Genomic DNA, 16,985 nt, shown 5'->3' on the forward strand with positions numbered 1-16,985 from the left:
TGTGTGTATCTCAGTCTTATGCCCCAATTGCTCTTTGCTCAGACTCAGTCTCCAAGACGATGAAATCCTAAAAGACACAAATGAAATCACATGTACAACATTTCTAGCTCTATATATCTGCCCACGGTTAGTTGGAGCCTGATCTGCATATGTTGATAATGTAGATGGATACCGACATTGAACAGTTTTTTGTTTGCTTATTTAATTATCTGTCTGTTTGTTTTTGACAGGGTCTCTCTACATAGCCCTGGCTGCCCTGGAACTTACTTTGTAGACCTGGCTGGTCTTGAACTCACAGAGATCTTCCTATCATGGCCTCCAGAGTTCTTGGATTTAAGGCTTGTGCTACCACAGCCAGCTGAGGTTGAACAGCTTTTGTTGTGATGCCTGTTAGGATAGGTCTAAAATACATTGCATTGACCAAGAGAACTTTCCTTTAAGGTGACCAGGGAAATTCATGAATGGACAGTGTTTTAGGTAATTGTGTCTGAAATTGTCTATCCCATGACTTTTAGTAAGAGCTAGGCAGCATGGAGTAGTCCTTCAGAGAGGTCAAGTATGCCTCCCTGGGGTATGTCTATGCATCTTGACCACCCTGTGTGTGGCTGGGTAGACAGAGGTCTCAATCTGCTAGTAATGAAGAACGAAGCCTAGCCTGGCAGTGTGTTCTGAGGGTTCCCACTGCACAGGCAGGGTCTCCCCCAACAAGCACTGTGTCTTATTGAGTATCTGGGTCAATCAATAGAGAATCTTTTTTTGGTCCACTCTATCAGATCTCACATCGTACAGAGGGTTTCTTTTATTTAAAATACAGATTCCCAGGTCCCCGTAATGCTCTTCAATGTTGGCTGGGGCCATACCAGGCTCCTGGTGGTTGTGATAAAGTCCTATCTGACAGAGTTTGGACTGAACATTGTTTTATAACCTCCACAGATCACTGCTGGTATGAAAGCTCATGGGTAAAGAAAGGCAGTTTCTCAATGTCCCTTGGCCCTGGGCAATGCTGCTCCCCAATAGCTCTCAGGGACTGTTCTGCGTGTCACACAGCCCTTCCTGAGCACAGCTATACTTAGCAGCAGACACACTATAGGGACCCAGACTCCAGAAATAGGATTTAAGTAGTGGGGCAGGGTTTGTCTGCCCCAGCACGGAGTCCTACTTATTATCAGTACTGATGAGGTATAGAATCAATGTTCCAGTAATAATATCCAAGGAGATATATAACAGTTCAAAACCAACCCAAGCTTGCTAGTTTCAGAACTCCTGGCCCTGTGCTAGTGCTTCTGGTCTTGTAGAGCTGGGAGTGAGGCAAAGGCAGAGAGCTTTTCTCATTTTACAGATAGAGTCTGGGCCTCAGCAAACAGGCTACTCATACAAGTGTCACAGTTGAGACTGCTAATAATCGGTTCCAGACTTTTCTGTCTCCTCTTTCCTCCGTAGTTCCAGCCTACCCTGTTTGCTCAACTCTTCAGGCATTAGATTTGAAAACTTCCCCCTTGCCCCACCCCCAACACACATAAGCACAATGTCAGGACTATAGTTCAGGAACCAACAATTTCAACAAAGACAGTTAAGATTCTCTACAACAATGACCAGGACAAGTTTAAATAAAAGTACGAATTCTCATTTGAAGCTTCGGGGGAAGACATCGAGTGGCTTTATTTATTAAAACTCTAGTGCCATGCGATGAACGGGCTTTCAAAGGATATTGTACTAACTAATCTTTCAGAAGTTTCCAGTGGGAGCAGAATGTGATCTGGCATGTACCTCCATGTGTGGGCCAGCTGTGGGCATTTCCTCCTCACCCTGTGTGACTGATGGTGTGGAGTCAATAGGACTGGGGTTCAAGGACTGACAGTCAATCTTATACTTTGTTTTATTTTATTTTTATTTATTTATTTTTAACCACTGTAGAACCAGTCGTTAAACATTTCCCAGGCACCCAAGCTTGCAGCTAATTGAGTCTGGCACCAACTGGCACCCAAATGATCTCTGTCGTGTGCACAGGCCGGTCTTCAGGATTGGTTTTTGCCTCTAACCACAAAGTCATACCTGAGTGCCATTCTTTAAATGGGAGATTCTTTCCATCTGAGTTTGCAAAATCACACTGATGGGTTTTCACTAATAATAGTCCTGTGTGTGTGTGTGTGTATATGTGTGTGTGTGTGTGTGTGTGTGTAGTGAGTGTAGCTTGCAAAGAGTTTGCAGGTCCTTCATCACTTCCAAGTTTCATGTGATCCATGGGGCAGATGCCTTCTTTCCTTGGTAGAAAGGAAAGGACTAGGAGAAGGTCTGACAGGGACGTGACTGCTCCCACAATCAGAGGCCTTGCAAGTGGCAGGTGGGCCTTGAGCCATCTTCAGCTTCCTTGTTCTAGGACGTGCCTCTTGCCAGCTGCTTCCTTCACCTCAGACACTCGAAATGCCTGAAGGTTATGCTGCTGTTTGCAGCATGGAAGTGTCTAGAAGCAATCTGGGGTTAACACCAGTCTTGACAGGAAGGGATAGACTGTCTAGCTTGGGGGTATGAACATAACCCACTCATTTCTCTAGTCTGCTGCAAAGAAAGTGTTAACTTTTGTTCCCCCGTTACGCTTGGTTTTCTATGATTCCATTAAACACTGTTATGGGGACCTTGTGTTTTTGGGTCCTTCTCTCAGTAAGAATTTGGAGTCTCTGAAATGACCCAGCATAAATGTTCTGTTTCCCCTCTTGCACAACCCCCAGCCTTGTTACTGCCCAGCACTGTATTGATTGGAAAGCGTTTCACAATGCGTTTTCAAAACACGCCGAAGGTCGAGCCTGAATGACTCACAGGCTGCCACATTTCTTTCTGCTTTAGTCCCTCTGGACTTTATTGGTTAGGTTGACTAATGGAAGTCCCTAAAGAAACTGTTAACTCTGTCCAATCCTGGCCAGTAGGATTAGTAGGTGGCTTCACAGAATAATTCCTAATCATGTCTGTGGTGATGCACCTGTGGAAATTTCTTTTGTTTTGGTTGCCAAGTCTCTAGAAGAGTAAGAAGGTAGGAGAAGGTTCCTGAGCTCATTTTGCCAGCACTGGTTCCCAGAGCATCAGCGAGCAGACAAAGTCAGGCGAGCACGTCAGCTGATACCTGCAGCTCTCCAGCTGGTCTGGTGATCTACGCCGGTCCATTAGTCTGCGGAACTTGGGGCTATGACCCTGATGCAGGCCTGCAGAGCTGGCTGCCAGAGGCTAAAGGAGGTTTCCCTGGGTGGTAACGAATGCCTCAGAGCACAATAGTAATGGATAGTTCCGGTTAGCAGTGAGGGACCTGGGCTGACACACAGCCTTATCTCCACCACCTGAGGTTTTTGATGAGTGGCTTGGCCAGTTAGCATCTTGATTTTTTACCTCCTGGTAAAGGAAGGCCTTGATGACACTTTATTTCCCAGGGTTGTTTCCAAGAGGAAATGACAGAATGTATGCAAAGCATTTCTAATATCTGGGAAAGCGTGAAGCAAGGCTCCCCATGGACTACTAGAACACTTGGCTTTGGAATTCTTTACATGCAAGTCTTTTGTACCCTTTTAAGAAATTATTATTCTAAAAAGCAATCTGTCATAAAAATTAAAGCTTCCAAGTGAGTCATCTGGAATAGCCTTCAGGTTGAAAATGTTCTTAGTGACCCTCCTCCTCCTGGAGTATCTTTAAGTATCTTGAAGGCCCTGTCACTTTAGTATCATGTAATCACAGAAATAATATCACAAAGCTGGGGCAATAATAACGTTGTCTGCAGGTCTTTCTCAGCAGCCTTGCTCTCCTCAGTCATTCCTTTCTGAATCCCCTCCAGAATTCCCCTCTGAATCCCTAGTGTGCTAACCCCTCCTTCTGGACTGGAGAACAACCAGTATAAAAACAGTGAATGCCATCATGTTCAAGTACATTCCCAGTGAGGAATGACCATGAAGTCTTTCTGCCTCACTAGGACTGTCCCCCATGCCACCCTAGTCTGTCCCTTCATCAGGAAATCTCGGAGACCTTAGCAATCACAGCTCCTACCCCTTCATTTTAGAAATGAACAACCTAAAGTTCAGAGTAATAAAATGGCCTTCCAAAGGGCACACAGCTCACTTGTGACACAGTCACAATCCAGGTACCAGGATTTTTCACTGCTTCAAAGAAACAGACACCAAGAGAACCCAGAGAACCCAGAGGAAGGATGAATAAAATAGATCGTTGTAGCGTGTGTTGGACATCTGGTTTCCAAGGAGAGTTTATATTAAGTAGCAATGAAGCTTCAATAGCTGTGGTAGCTAGCTTGAATGAACTTATGTAATCAACATTTATCAAAAACATGTGTCATCAGACACCTGCCAGATCTGAGTGTTGGCACCAAACCTGCTTTCATTGTCAAAGAAAAGAAGGGAGAAAGAAACTTGGCTGAACAAAGCTGGCAGGCATTTTTACTAGAAAATGCAGAGATATTTTCTTGAGGAATAGCAGTATATTTGCAACATCTTAAAACTGATTTCAATGTGATTGGGTGACTAGTAGTCATAGATTTAAAACACACACACAGACACACACACACACACACACAAATGAACTTATGTCTAAAGTTAGAGTCATTAGGCTCCTGTCCTTCTGGTCTGTTTTGGTCACAGAAGACTGGAAATGGCAGGTATAAAGGTTGCCTAGAGCAACATCCTAGGTTGTTGATCTCCTAAACAACAACACTCCAAAGTGCTTGGTTTTCATTGGTACAACACAAATAGTCCAGAAAGACATGGAACATTCTCCAGCTAAACTTCCATAAAGAATCTGGCTTGCATTAAGGCTTGAATGTGGAATGTCCCCATAGGCTTACAGCTTGAATACTTGATCCCAGCTTGCACTACTATTTTGAACTTTGTGGATCCTTGGGAAGGTGGGGCTAGACTGTTGGAGGTGGGTTACTAGGGGTCGGCCTTTACAGGTTATAACTGACTTTGGTTCAGGCATCCTGTCTGATCCATACAAATAAGCTCGCTGCTACAATACTCCTACCACTGTGAGCTCTGCTGCCCCTTCCCCTAAAGTCCCCTGAACCTGTGAACCCAAATGAATTCTTCCTACCTTAATCTGATTCTGTTGGCATTTTGATCTTGGTGAGAAAAGCAGAAAGTTGGTACCAAGGAAGAGGCTTATAACGGTAGCTAAGCCTAACTATGTGGTTAGGGGCTCATAGTGACTTGCATAAAGATTCCAGGGAACAGCCTATGAAGCCAGGGAATATGGAGTATGGATAGATGTCTTGGAAAGAGCTCCTGAAAAGTCAGTTTAGAAATCTGTTAAGTGAAAGTATAAGTTGCACCAGAGACCTCGAGAAGTTGGAGATGCCAGCACCGCAGAGCATCTGTCAAGGAAATCTGCACCCCTAAGAGAAAGCCCATGTATACTGTAGCTAGAACTGGAAAGTGTTAGAGTTTGTATCATGCCACCATGCCATCCATGGAGCCATCAGGTTTAATGTGTGTCCTGCTAGATTTCAATCTTGCTTTAGTCTAGTCTTTCCTGTATGGTTCTTCCTGTCTGGAATAGGAATACTTATGCCACTGTATCTTGAAGGTGTGTAACTTAAAAAATAGAAAAAAAAGCATTTTCAAGGACTCACAATTAAGAGTTTATGATGAGTCTGAGAAAATATGTTGGACTTTTGAACAATTGTGAGACCACGAAAATGTTGGGGACTCTTAAAGTTACTTTGAATGCAGTTTTTTTGTTTGTTGTTGTTGTTTTGTTTTGTTTCTTCCAGACAGGGTTTCTTTGTGTAGTCCTGGCTGTCCTGGAACTCACTCTGTAGACCAGGCTGGCCTTGAACTCAGAAATCCACCTGCCTCTGCCTCCCAAGTGCTGAGATGCATGTGCTACCACTGTCCGGCTTTGAATGCAGTTGTAATTATGAGATCCTTTAGGAACCCAGGGAAGAACATTAGGGTTTGACTCTGGAATGCTCTCTTCTTCGGGTTTATGTCTTGAATGCTCAGTTCCTAGCTTCTGAGGTGGAGCCTATTGGTCAGAAGTTGGTGAGTAGGGGCAGGCTTCTGTAGGTTATACCTGGGCTCATTGCTTCCTATATGTTGCCAACTGAATATGTCCACATATGTCCACCACCATGAATGAACTCCACCAGGCTTTCCCCAGTCATGGACAGCAGCTATTTGAAAGTGTGAGCCCAGACAAACCTATCTTCCTTTGTTTCTGGAAGTATGAATACATTATGCACGGGAGGTTGAATTTATGATCCTCCTGCCTTGGCTTCTTGAGAACTGGGATCCAGGTGAACCTCACTCCCTACTAGGATGATTCTCATTGGTCGTCAGGGTTGTGTAAAACCCTCCAGACCTTTTGTTTAAAACAAATTCTTGATTACATCTTTTCCTGGAAGATGCTGAGCTGCCTTCTCACCATCTCATTGATAAATGCCCTTTTGTTGAATAAAGTGGGTTCGTTGAATCACCTGCAGTTCTGCCTTCATTCATCATTTGACCTAAAAGTTTGGATCCTGAATGTTTCAGGAGAAAAAGGAAGGAGAGGGGGGAGAAAAAAATGAAAAGGATGAAAGGCGGGGACAAAAAGGAAAAGGATTGTGAGATCCATATTTACTTTAACAGGGGATTTCCCCCCCCCCCTTTTTCTGAAAATTCAGGTTCTATGTAACCTGGGAAACAAGTGCTTTTCTCTTTTTCTCATCTGACTGGACAGCTTTCCAAGAATTTGGTGAAGAAATCAAATCCAGTAAGTGGGAAGTTAGACAAGATAGAGAACCGTGCCACATAGTGGAACAGAAAGGCAAGGCTAGGTCACATATAAAAGGCAACTATGCTGAGGGTGTGGGCACAAGAACCTCTGCAGACTGCTGCTGGGGATGTAAGTTAGTCCTGCCATTATGGAAACGAGCGTGGAAGTTCCTGAAAAACATCAGAAGCTGAAGTAGTCGATATGATCAAGCTATACCACTCCTTGCTACACACCCAAGAGGATCCAAATCAGTATACTGCAGAGCCGCCTGCCCATCCATGTTCATTACTACTTATAACAATAGCAAGTTATGGAATCATCCCAGATGCCTATCAACAGCTGAATGGGTAAAGAAAACATAGTATATTTACACTCTGAGAACATTAGCTGTAAGGAACAAAATTCTCTCATTTGTAGGAGGATGGATGGAACTAAATAGCACTTTCAACAAAATAATCCAGAGTTGTGAAGGTAATTATCATGTGTTTCCTCTTATATGAAGAACCTGCATGTTTAAAATCAACATGAGACTAAAGGAGAGACAGTTCGGAAAGAGAAACCAGCGGGAAAGTACAATCCACATGTAGACAAAAATGGAGTACTGAAACCCATTGGGTTGTACCATCAATACTTACTAATAAAAAAATAAGAAGTAAGCTCAGTGCTGGAGTACTTCTTGCCTCACATGGACAGGATTCTGGGTTCAAGCCCCAGCATGACAATGAAATAAAGTAAAATAAAACTCTAAAGGGCAGCATAGATAAAGATGATAATGACATCACCATATTTAGGTCAGAAAACTAAGTCAGTCAATCAGTCAACAGCACTTGCTATTAATGAAACAGAAAACAAATGAAATGATGGCAACTTGGAGAGAATCATGATGTGAGTTGCTTCATTTTATAGGAAATCCTGTAGCACAGGAACCTCTTGCATTTCATGAAATAGATAGTTTAGTATTTGAGGAAAAAAATCATTAAAGCTAAAATGTTGCCATAGAATGACCAAAACTGTCAGATACTACAGAAGAAATTATGGATTTCCGCCTCATCTTGCTAACTTAGAAACATCTTAATCAATACAGAGAAACCTCAAGAAAATTTGTGTACATATATCATTGCCCAGGATGGAACTCTCGGGTGGCTAAGCAAACCAGGCAGCCGTGGATCCTTTCAGACAATGTAGGGCAGCTTTACCAGTCACCTACGATGTTCAGAACAGAAGATATCTTTCTCAGGAACGCAGACAATGTTCCACCAAAACAAACAAGCAAACAGACCTAAGCAGGTCATTTTTCTCTGTTTGGCATGGCACAGGACCATATGTTTCCAGAGATGGGAATTTAAAAATAGCCTGTCACACACACACAGCTTTGCACTTAGCCCTGGGACAAGGTGGGGGTGGGAAGGATTGCCTCACACTTAATAATAGTGAGTGACACTTTACTTTTGTAACTAGCCACTTTTCAGAGCAATCAAAAGTAATTTTCAGTTATTATTTTTGTCTCTTGGGAAAAAAAAATCTCATCTCCCTGATGGGGTTGAGTAGGAAGTGGGTTTCTTCCCATTTTGCAGAGACGGTAATAGAGACTTGGAAACACCAAAACACTGAGAGGATTTCAGTGTTTGTAGGCCTTGAATGGCTGCCTGCAGCAATATCCTGTGCTGGCTGTGGGCTGACTGGTCATTGCACAAAGAGCTTGTAGCCTCCCATGGCTGATGTTGAAATGCTCTGCTTTTCCTTGTGAGAATTTCATCAGTTTCTACTTTTAAGGCAAGTTGCTTATGGGCCGTGGTGACCTATATTCACTGACATTTGAAATCAAAACCTCACACCAGCAGAAGTCTTAGATTTGTGTTCGGTGCCTCCTTATAGTCTCGGGCCAATCTGGTAACTGTCCCTGTCTCCTAGTTCCTCCCTGTAAGGGGTTTGACATTTGCCATCTCATCAGATCTGTGTGGCAAACTACAGTTTGGGCTGGGTGCTTACCACAAGAGGGAACCGGTCCAGGGGGGGAAAGAACCCATCCATCTGCTAAATGCCACAGAAAGTGACCCCAGCCGAGCTCTCCTCTCAGCATCTGAGGTTCTTTCCTGCCAGCCACATTGCCTCCCAGGTCTAAGGAATGCATGAGACATGGTTACAACGCGCAACCCTGATGGGGATTTCTGAATCTGGCAGGGTCTGGGGGAAACCAGTAATGAGCTTCCTTATGGGGGAAAAGACACCAAAGCATGCTAATGGCTCCTGGCAGATTGTGAGCTGCCCATTGATGATTGTTGGGTTTATTCCCTAATCTAACCCTCCTCTGCACCATAACCACTCTCTCCAACAATCTTATTTCCCCACAGGGCTCCCTTTTACTGTGTCTGGCAAAGCCCCATCTGGTGAAACACTGCATCTCTTCCTCAGACTTCACTTGCCCCTCAGCAGCAGGCTGTTGTCAGAAACATCAGAGGCTATACCGATCAGCTTAGGCTTACTTTAAATACAAGATAGCAAACTTCTGTGGGCTCACCAGGTGGATCCCACATCGCTTCCAGAAAATTCTCTTTTCTGCTCTGGAGCAGCTTTCCCACATCTTGGCCTCCCCACTAATCCTCACTTGTTCTGCCCTCCCATTTCTCATGGATCATGACAGTCCCTTCTTCCTCTCAGAGAAGTAGTGTATCTTTATCAACAGCCCCTTAGCCTGCCTGTGTCAGTTCCCACCACTGCTGCTCCATCTAATCCAAGTGGTTCTCATTTTCCCTTTGGATCTCATCTCATTTTCTGTATTTCTCCTGTTACGTAGATTTCTCTTGTTCTAAAATATACACACCTTAGCAACCATTAAAAAACTAAACAGTAACTCTCCCTTGACCCATGTGTCCCTCCATTCTGTTTCTTTGATGTGTCTTGCTCACACACACCTACATTTCCTATCTGCACTTTTCTCAGCTCCAATTCTGGCCTCAACCCTGCTCTAATTTTCTCCTGACCCATCACACCACTTAGGCAGCCTTTATCAAACTTACCGATGACCTACATACTCCCAAAGCCAAACTGTACTGGCCTAACTAGACTCCTGAGCACGGTGTGACAGTGTCGTACCTTCAAGCCTCTTTAAACATTCTCTTCTCTAAGCTTCCAGGATCCTGCGACATCAACAGTGCACCTTACCTTTCCATCTCTTTTACATCACATTCCGAAGTGCTCTGAGACTGTTTTCTGTGTGTTTTCTTCCTGGGTGCTCTCTGAATTTCATGACTTTAAAATACCATCTATACCCCAACGATTCCAAACCTCTATCTTTTACTGGTGTTCCCCCAACAATTCCAGACTTTTACTGACTCTCCCTTGAGCCCCAAGCTGAGAGCTCTGTCTTTGCAGGTAATAGCTGGTCCACACGCACCAGGACCCACACCGCAAGCTAACTCCTCCCCACTCCTCTTCTCAAGTCTTACTCATAATAGTAAGTGGTATCTAGCCTGGCAGAGGACAGGGCAGATAACAGTCATTCCAATTTTCTTTCCTTTTTGGAATTCCATTTAAATTAATCCTTTAAATTATGCTGGCTTTACACCTGAAATACCTGTGACTAGTTTTCCCTTTTTATTTATTTTTCTTTCATATATTAGACCCCAATTGCATATATTACATTCCGTTCCCCTCTCACCCCCACAAGTCTCTCCCCTACACCTCCCCATTCCCCTGGATCAACTGCCCTTCCTTCATCCCCCCTCAGAAGAGAGCTGCCCTCCAGGGACATCAACCAAATATGATATAACAAGGTAGAACAAGGCACATACTCTCATATCAATGCTGGACAAGGCAATCCAGTAGGAGGAAAAGGTTTCCAAAGGCAGGCAACAGAGTCAGAGACAGCCCTCCAGCTCTCACTGTGAGGAATTACACACGAACACCAAGCTATACAACCATAACCTATATTTAGAGGACCTAGGTCAGACCCCTACAGGCTCCCTGATTTCTGTGAGCCCACTTGAGTCCCAGTCAGTTGGTTCTGTGGGCCGTGTTCTTGTGGTGTCTTTGACCCCTCTGGCTCCTCCAATCTTTCCTATTCCTCCTCCACAGGACTCAGATTCCACTCAAGGTTTGTCTGTGGGGCTCTGCATCTGCACCCATCAGTTGCTGGACCAAGTCTCTGTGATGATGATTATGCTAGGCTCTGGTCCCAGCCTATCCTGTAGGCATGACAAACCATAGGTTGGAGGTTTTGTGGCTGAGTCCACTTGAGGCTACCTAGTAACAGATGATGGCCAGTTCAGGCTCCATGTCTCCCATTACTAGGAGTCTTTGCTAGAGTCAGCATGGAATTTCCATTGCACTAGATTTCTACCTGGTCCCCAAAATGACCCTCAATTTCAGTTATTTTTTCCCAGTATTCTCTCCCTCTATTCCCCACACCTGATCCCAACAAGCTGCCAGTAGTCCATGCAAGAAATATATTCTATTTCCCCTTCCCAGGAAGGTCTTTGCAACCTTTCTTGTTTGTGGATTATAGCATGTCTGTGGATAAGCCTCTCTAGGTCTGTGGATTATACCATGATGCTTTTTTTTTCTACTTGCATCCATTTGCCTGCAAATTTCATGATGCCATTTCTTTTAACTAGCTAAATAATACTCCATTGTGTAAATGTAACAATTAAAAAAATCCATTCTTCAGTTGAGGGACATCTAGGTTGTTTCCAATGTCTGGCTATTATGAATAAAGCTGCTATGAACATAGCTAAGCAAGTGACCTTGTGGCAGGATGGAGCATGCTTTGGGTATTTGCCCAGGAGTGGTATGGCTGGGTCTTGGGATATAACTATTTCTAACTTTCTGAGAAACTGCCAACTTGATTTCCAAAGTGGTTGTGTGGTTTGCACTCCCACCAGCAGTGGAGGAGTGTGCTTCTTGCTCCACATCCTCACCAGCATGAGCTGTCTCTTTAGTTCTTGATCTTAGCCTTTCTGACAGGTCTAAGATGGCATCTCAAAGTAGTTTGATTTGCATTTCCCCAATGGCTAAGGATGTTGAATATTTCTTTAAGTGTTTCTCAGCTATTTAAGATTTTTCTGTTGAGAATTCTTTTTAGATCTATACTCCATTTTAATTGGATTATTTGGTTTGTTCATGTCTAGCTTCTCGAGTTCTCTACAAATTTTGGATATTAGCCTTTTGTTGGACGTGGAGTTGGTGAAAATTGTTTTCCATTCTGTAGGTTGTTGTTTTGTCCTATTGTTTACCTTACAGAAGCTTTTCAGTTTCATGATGTCCTATTTATTTACTGTTGATGTTAGTGCTTATTCTATTGGTGTTCTGTTCAGGAAGTTGTCTCCAGTGCCAAAGCATTCAAGGTTATTGCCCACTTTCTCACGTATGAGACTCAGTGTATCTGGTTGAGATTTATGTTGAAGTCTTTGATCCACTTGGACTTGAGTTTTGTGCAAGTTGATAGATATCAATCTATTTATATTCTTCTACAGACATCCAGTTAGACCAGCATACTAGTGACTAGCTCATTCTCACCCATCTTTATATTTTTCCTGCCTGTTTTTTACCCCATAAGAGAGATTTTTATAGAGCAGTGCCTGGCTTTTCTCCACTCATCCCTAACCCTGACTTCTTCCATTTGCTTTAAGACAGGGCTTCCTCTTACAGTTTTATGCTTAACCCAGGCCAAGATCTCAGAATACTTGTGTCTCAGCTTCCTAAGGTTACAGTGCAGGGATTTGAATTATGCTATCTGATGATTTGTGTTCTCAGCTCCCAGGATGAGTTTTCTGAAGCTGTAAGAGCCCCTTCCTGATGAACTGGTCACCGTGAAGCACACAGCCCTTTCCGATCCGGCTCTGACTGCTTGCTTAGTTTCATCTAGCTCTGTACTTCATATTTAATATTCGTTGAGCCTTATCCCTGCCATACTTCCTAATGCTTTTCCATCTCGGAACCACTGTGTGTAGTTTTCCTTGTGTTTGGAGGTTTGCCTTCCAGATCAACATTGCCTGTTTCATCTTGTCACTCAGGCCTCATTATACATGCAAATTCACTTCAGCTAAGTCACTAAGATCTTTCTGTAAATTACAACTGTATCACTGAAGCTTTAGTTCCAGTGAGCTAAGTTTTAGTAACTAATGCCTTCAGCTTTGACAAAAACTTAAGTTTAAAATTCGTCGTTACTTTGTCTCCAAGGCTCTTGGCGTTGATTGCTCTGTTGGTACGGATTTGCATGAAGTCCCACCTGGGATTCTTTTTAGGTCTAAGTACCTAAAAAGGTTAACTTTCTTTGATGAATTGGTAATACCACACTGATTTAAATTTTTCTTTTTTGGGATCAGATAATATGACACCCAGAGCCAATGCTTTTGTTAAGTTTTTGCAAATGTTTTATCTGTATAGACATCACTGCCCAATAGAAAGTCTTACAATTATGGCAGTATTTTTATTTGCAATGATTGTCCAGTAAGTAGTCATTGACTGCAAGTGGCTACTAAGCCCTAAAGTATGTCCAGTGAGCCCAAATTTTGAATCTTAAATCCTATTTAATAAAGTAGATAAACACAGTGGCTATCACACTGAGAGCATGGAATATTACAGTTTATTTTTATGATATTGGGTTGGTACTCATTTTTATACATTCTTTGTCCATTGTGTTTTCTATGAGTTGCCTGACTTCTTTGTGGCTAGAAGGACAAAGAAAGGTGGGAAAGGATGACTCACTTTTGTGCTTTGTTTGCTTTCTGTTGCTGTGATAAACATCATGACCAAAAGCAACTTGAGGAGGAAAAGAGTTGATTTCAGCAGGAGCTCAAGGCAGTAATCTGAAAGCAAGACAGCATGGAGAGAAACTGCTCACTGGCTTGTTTTCAGGCTCACATTCTGCTACGGTTCTTATACAGCCCAGTTCTAACTGCCTAGGCGTGATGTAGCCCACAGTCTGCTAGGGCCTCCTTCATCACTTAGCAATCAAGAAAATGTCTACAGTCCACTCCAGTGTAGGAAATTCCTCAACTGAGTCTCCCTCTTCCCAGGTGACTCAGGTTAATGTCAGGGTGACAGCTAAAGCTTCCTGTGGTAACATCTAAATGAGGAACTGGTGTTGAAAGCAATAGGATTATTTGTTGTGAGGGGAGTGATCTGTCCCTGTCCCCCATCTCTTCAATTCTGGGAAAGTACACAAGCAGGAAGTCTTCCTTTTGCTGTTGAACATGATGTACAGAGGTCCAGTATGTTCATATGTAAGATGTCACTTCTGGATGGGAGACGTGGCAGCTTTGGAATCTATACACATTAGCCACTTTACACATCCCCACATCTTCTCAAGCCAAGGAAGCTGGCCCTCGACTCTGCACTTGAAACACAAGGTAAATGGAGCCGTCATCTTTCTCAAGCCACTACTTTAAGGCAGGCAACCTGTATACTTATTTAAAGCAAATAGGAACATCCACATCTCCTACATATGCTCTGGGAAGGAAAGTCCATTCTGAAAACTCAGGAACCCATTGCTTTTTTATAATGAAAAACAAAATACTAGAGGCAGTGAGGCAGGAGACTAGCTGGAAGTTTGTGGCAAACCTCGGCTACAGACAGAGACATTGCCTCAAAAACAAAATAAAAGTTCTAGTCAGCACAGCTATGAAGCATCTGTGCGACACAGCTAGAGTCAAAGTTTCCTCTTCTTTCAAGTGAGAGGACAGGATAAAATGACCTTTAATTTCCTGTCTAGCACTGGTACTAGCCAAGCTAGCTGTATGGAGCACTTAGCACTGAGGAGGGGTGTTATCTCATGCAGTGCTATGCAGGTCCAACAGCTTTGTTTCCAGTTCAAAGACTTCAACGTGTCCCAAACTGCACAGAGGGCAAATGGAGGTTTCTATCTGAATCTCACAATCTGGCTTCAGCAGGCACCTCTTACTTGCTCTTCCACTTTAAAACTTAGTTTCTAACAGGCCAGAATGCTGTTGTTTTCCTGGATAGTTAAGGAATTGTGACCGTTAAAGCTAGAGCTTTCGAAACAAATGCCCACCACAGTCAAAATCAGAAGGTAGGTTGGTAACCACCGAGAACAAGCATGAGTACTGGGCAAATTATATTACTAGCTGGGTATTCTGGGTATGGAGTATGTGGGAGTGTGTGGCTCAAATACATCATGACTTATTCACAGGGCTTAGCATGCATGTTCCACAAGTCATAGAACAAACAATATTCTCAGAAAGGGATAATTCAGAGAAAAAACCTTCAATAATCACCTCTTAAAATCCTTGCTCAACCCTCCACTATCTCTAATACATTGCTTCCTGGTCCTGGCCACATACAACCCTTAGTATATAGTTACTTTGCTATTCATACAGCAAAATTTTTATGCTGGTAAGTATCCTGGAAACACAGAAACATAGGAACTTTGGGATGAGGAGTTTTCTCAAAGTCACTATCAGAGCTAGGAGTAGGTCCCTGGCCTCTGCTTTGTGTACTTTCCCCTCTATCTGACTGGGGATAAGAACTGATTCCTTGGGAGATGGGGCAAAGGAAACAACTGAAATTTCATCTCATCTCTGCAGATGTCAGGAGCGATGGGTCACCAGAGGCGGAAGAACCTATGTCTCCGGGCTACAGCAAAGCTCCCAGCCCTATGAAAATCATCTAGGCTGCTCTGAGCCACATGCCTGGAGGTCACAGAGGCATTCGGGAAAGTGAGAGGAAGTGGAAACGTGCTACAAGCGGGCTCAAAGTAATGTGCTCACCACCGGAAAAAAAAAATAAAAATAAACACACTCAGAAATAGTGTAACTGATATGCAAAGAAGATCAAAACAAGGTTTAAAATATCTTGGCTGATTTAGAGTTGGTGGGGGTGGTAAATGAAGGGAGAGTGTAAATGTGTTAGGGAGCTGGTTAGCCCTCTGCAGCCTGTCATACTTTGGGAGCCCTGAATCCCAGGGGAACAGTATGACATTTACAGTTTCAGAAAACTGAACTATAGAAGCAAAGAGAATGGTCATTCGAGAAATACTGAATGGATTTGGGAGACTGGCAAAAAGAATGCAGAATTTCAGTTACACAAAGAAAGTGGAGAATATTATACATCACGTGGTGAGCAGAGTTAATATAGGTTAATAATATATTCTTTTTAAAAAATTGCAAAGAATTCATTTTCGGTATTATAAAAAATGATAAGATGATTCATACATTAATTAGTTGAATTTAGTCATTCCATAATGTGTACTGATAGCAAAATATCATGCTGTATGTCTTAAGTATGTGGAATTTAATTAGTCACTTCAAAGGATGAATAAACACATAAAGCAAATGTGGGTGGCACAAGGTCTTCTATCTCAGAGGCAGAGATAGACCCCAGAGCAAGAAACTGGGTGTTCCTAAGCCCCAGACTCCTCCCCCTCAAACCTCTTGCTCTTCCTGAAGACTCATCACATTTGGAATCATGAGCATTTGCTCCAGGGCAGGGCATCAAGGCTCAGACAGGCCAGCAGGGAGGAACTAGGGAGTCTACCCAACTTGGCTGAATTTCAAGTTCCAGTTTGGAGCAAATGTTCCTAGGTTAGGGACCAGGGCTGAGCTATCTCAGGAAAGGCAGACTAGCCAGTCTTGTGATGAGAAGCCCATTTTCCTTTAGTGTGTCTTGAAGAAACGAACGCTCGCACTGTATTTATATAAATAAGAAATTAGAAATTGTCTTTTGAGACTGACTCCTGAAATGGGAAACTAAAAGGTTGGCTCTGGCTCTGCTGCCTGGTTTTAGCCTTCCTATGCCAATTTAACCAAACCTAATAATAGACCAACCATCATGGGCATTTCCAGTATCAGAATGCCATAAGTCAGGAGCACAGGTACAAAAGGCAGTGTTTGCTCTCTACAGATCCAGAAGGCATGCACTGCAGGAGGACGTGAGGCAGTGCTACAGCAGGTGCCTGGACTTGGGAAGTCCATCACCTATCCTACAACAGTACTTACAAAGCACCTTCACCTCTATAATCCTTAGGGATGGAATGGTCAAGGCTGATCACCAGTTTCCAGTTAAAGATTCAGGGTCCCAATTTTTTTTTAAAAAAAATTAAGTTTTATGTAAATTTTTATAGATGTTTTGGTCAATTTTTTTTCCTCATTCCCTATCTCTTCCTAGATTCTCCCTGCCTATTTACTTACCTAACTTTATGTTCTTTCTTTCTCTCTTTAAAGACAACAAACAAACAAACAAACAAAAAACAAACAAAAACAAAAAAACAATAAGAACCAAAAATT

At 43.0% G+C, this 16,985-nt stretch overlaps 1 long non-coding RNA gene across 1 annotated transcript in view; it reads left to right on the forward strand.

Moving 5' to 3' along the window:
• LOC114635201 overlaps positions 1-15,528 on the forward strand; it is a 43,041-nt gene extending 27,513 nt beyond the window's left edge. Inside the window, exon 2 of the long non-coding RNA XR_003713432.1 lies at positions 15,288-15,528. This is a non-coding gene — a long non-coding RNA (uncharacterized LOC114635201). The remainder of the gene's footprint in view (positions 1-15,287) is intronic.
• The last annotated feature ends 1,457 nt before the right edge of the window (positions 15,529-16,985 follow it).

Source organism: Grammomys surdaster, unplaced genomic scaffold (assembly GCF_004785775.1).
Source record: "Grammomys surdaster isolate TR1022 unplaced genomic scaffold, NIH_TR_1.0 1166, whole genome shotgun sequence".
Taxonomy (NCBI): domain Eukaryota; kingdom Metazoa; phylum Chordata; class Mammalia; order Rodentia; family Muridae; genus Grammomys; species Grammomys surdaster.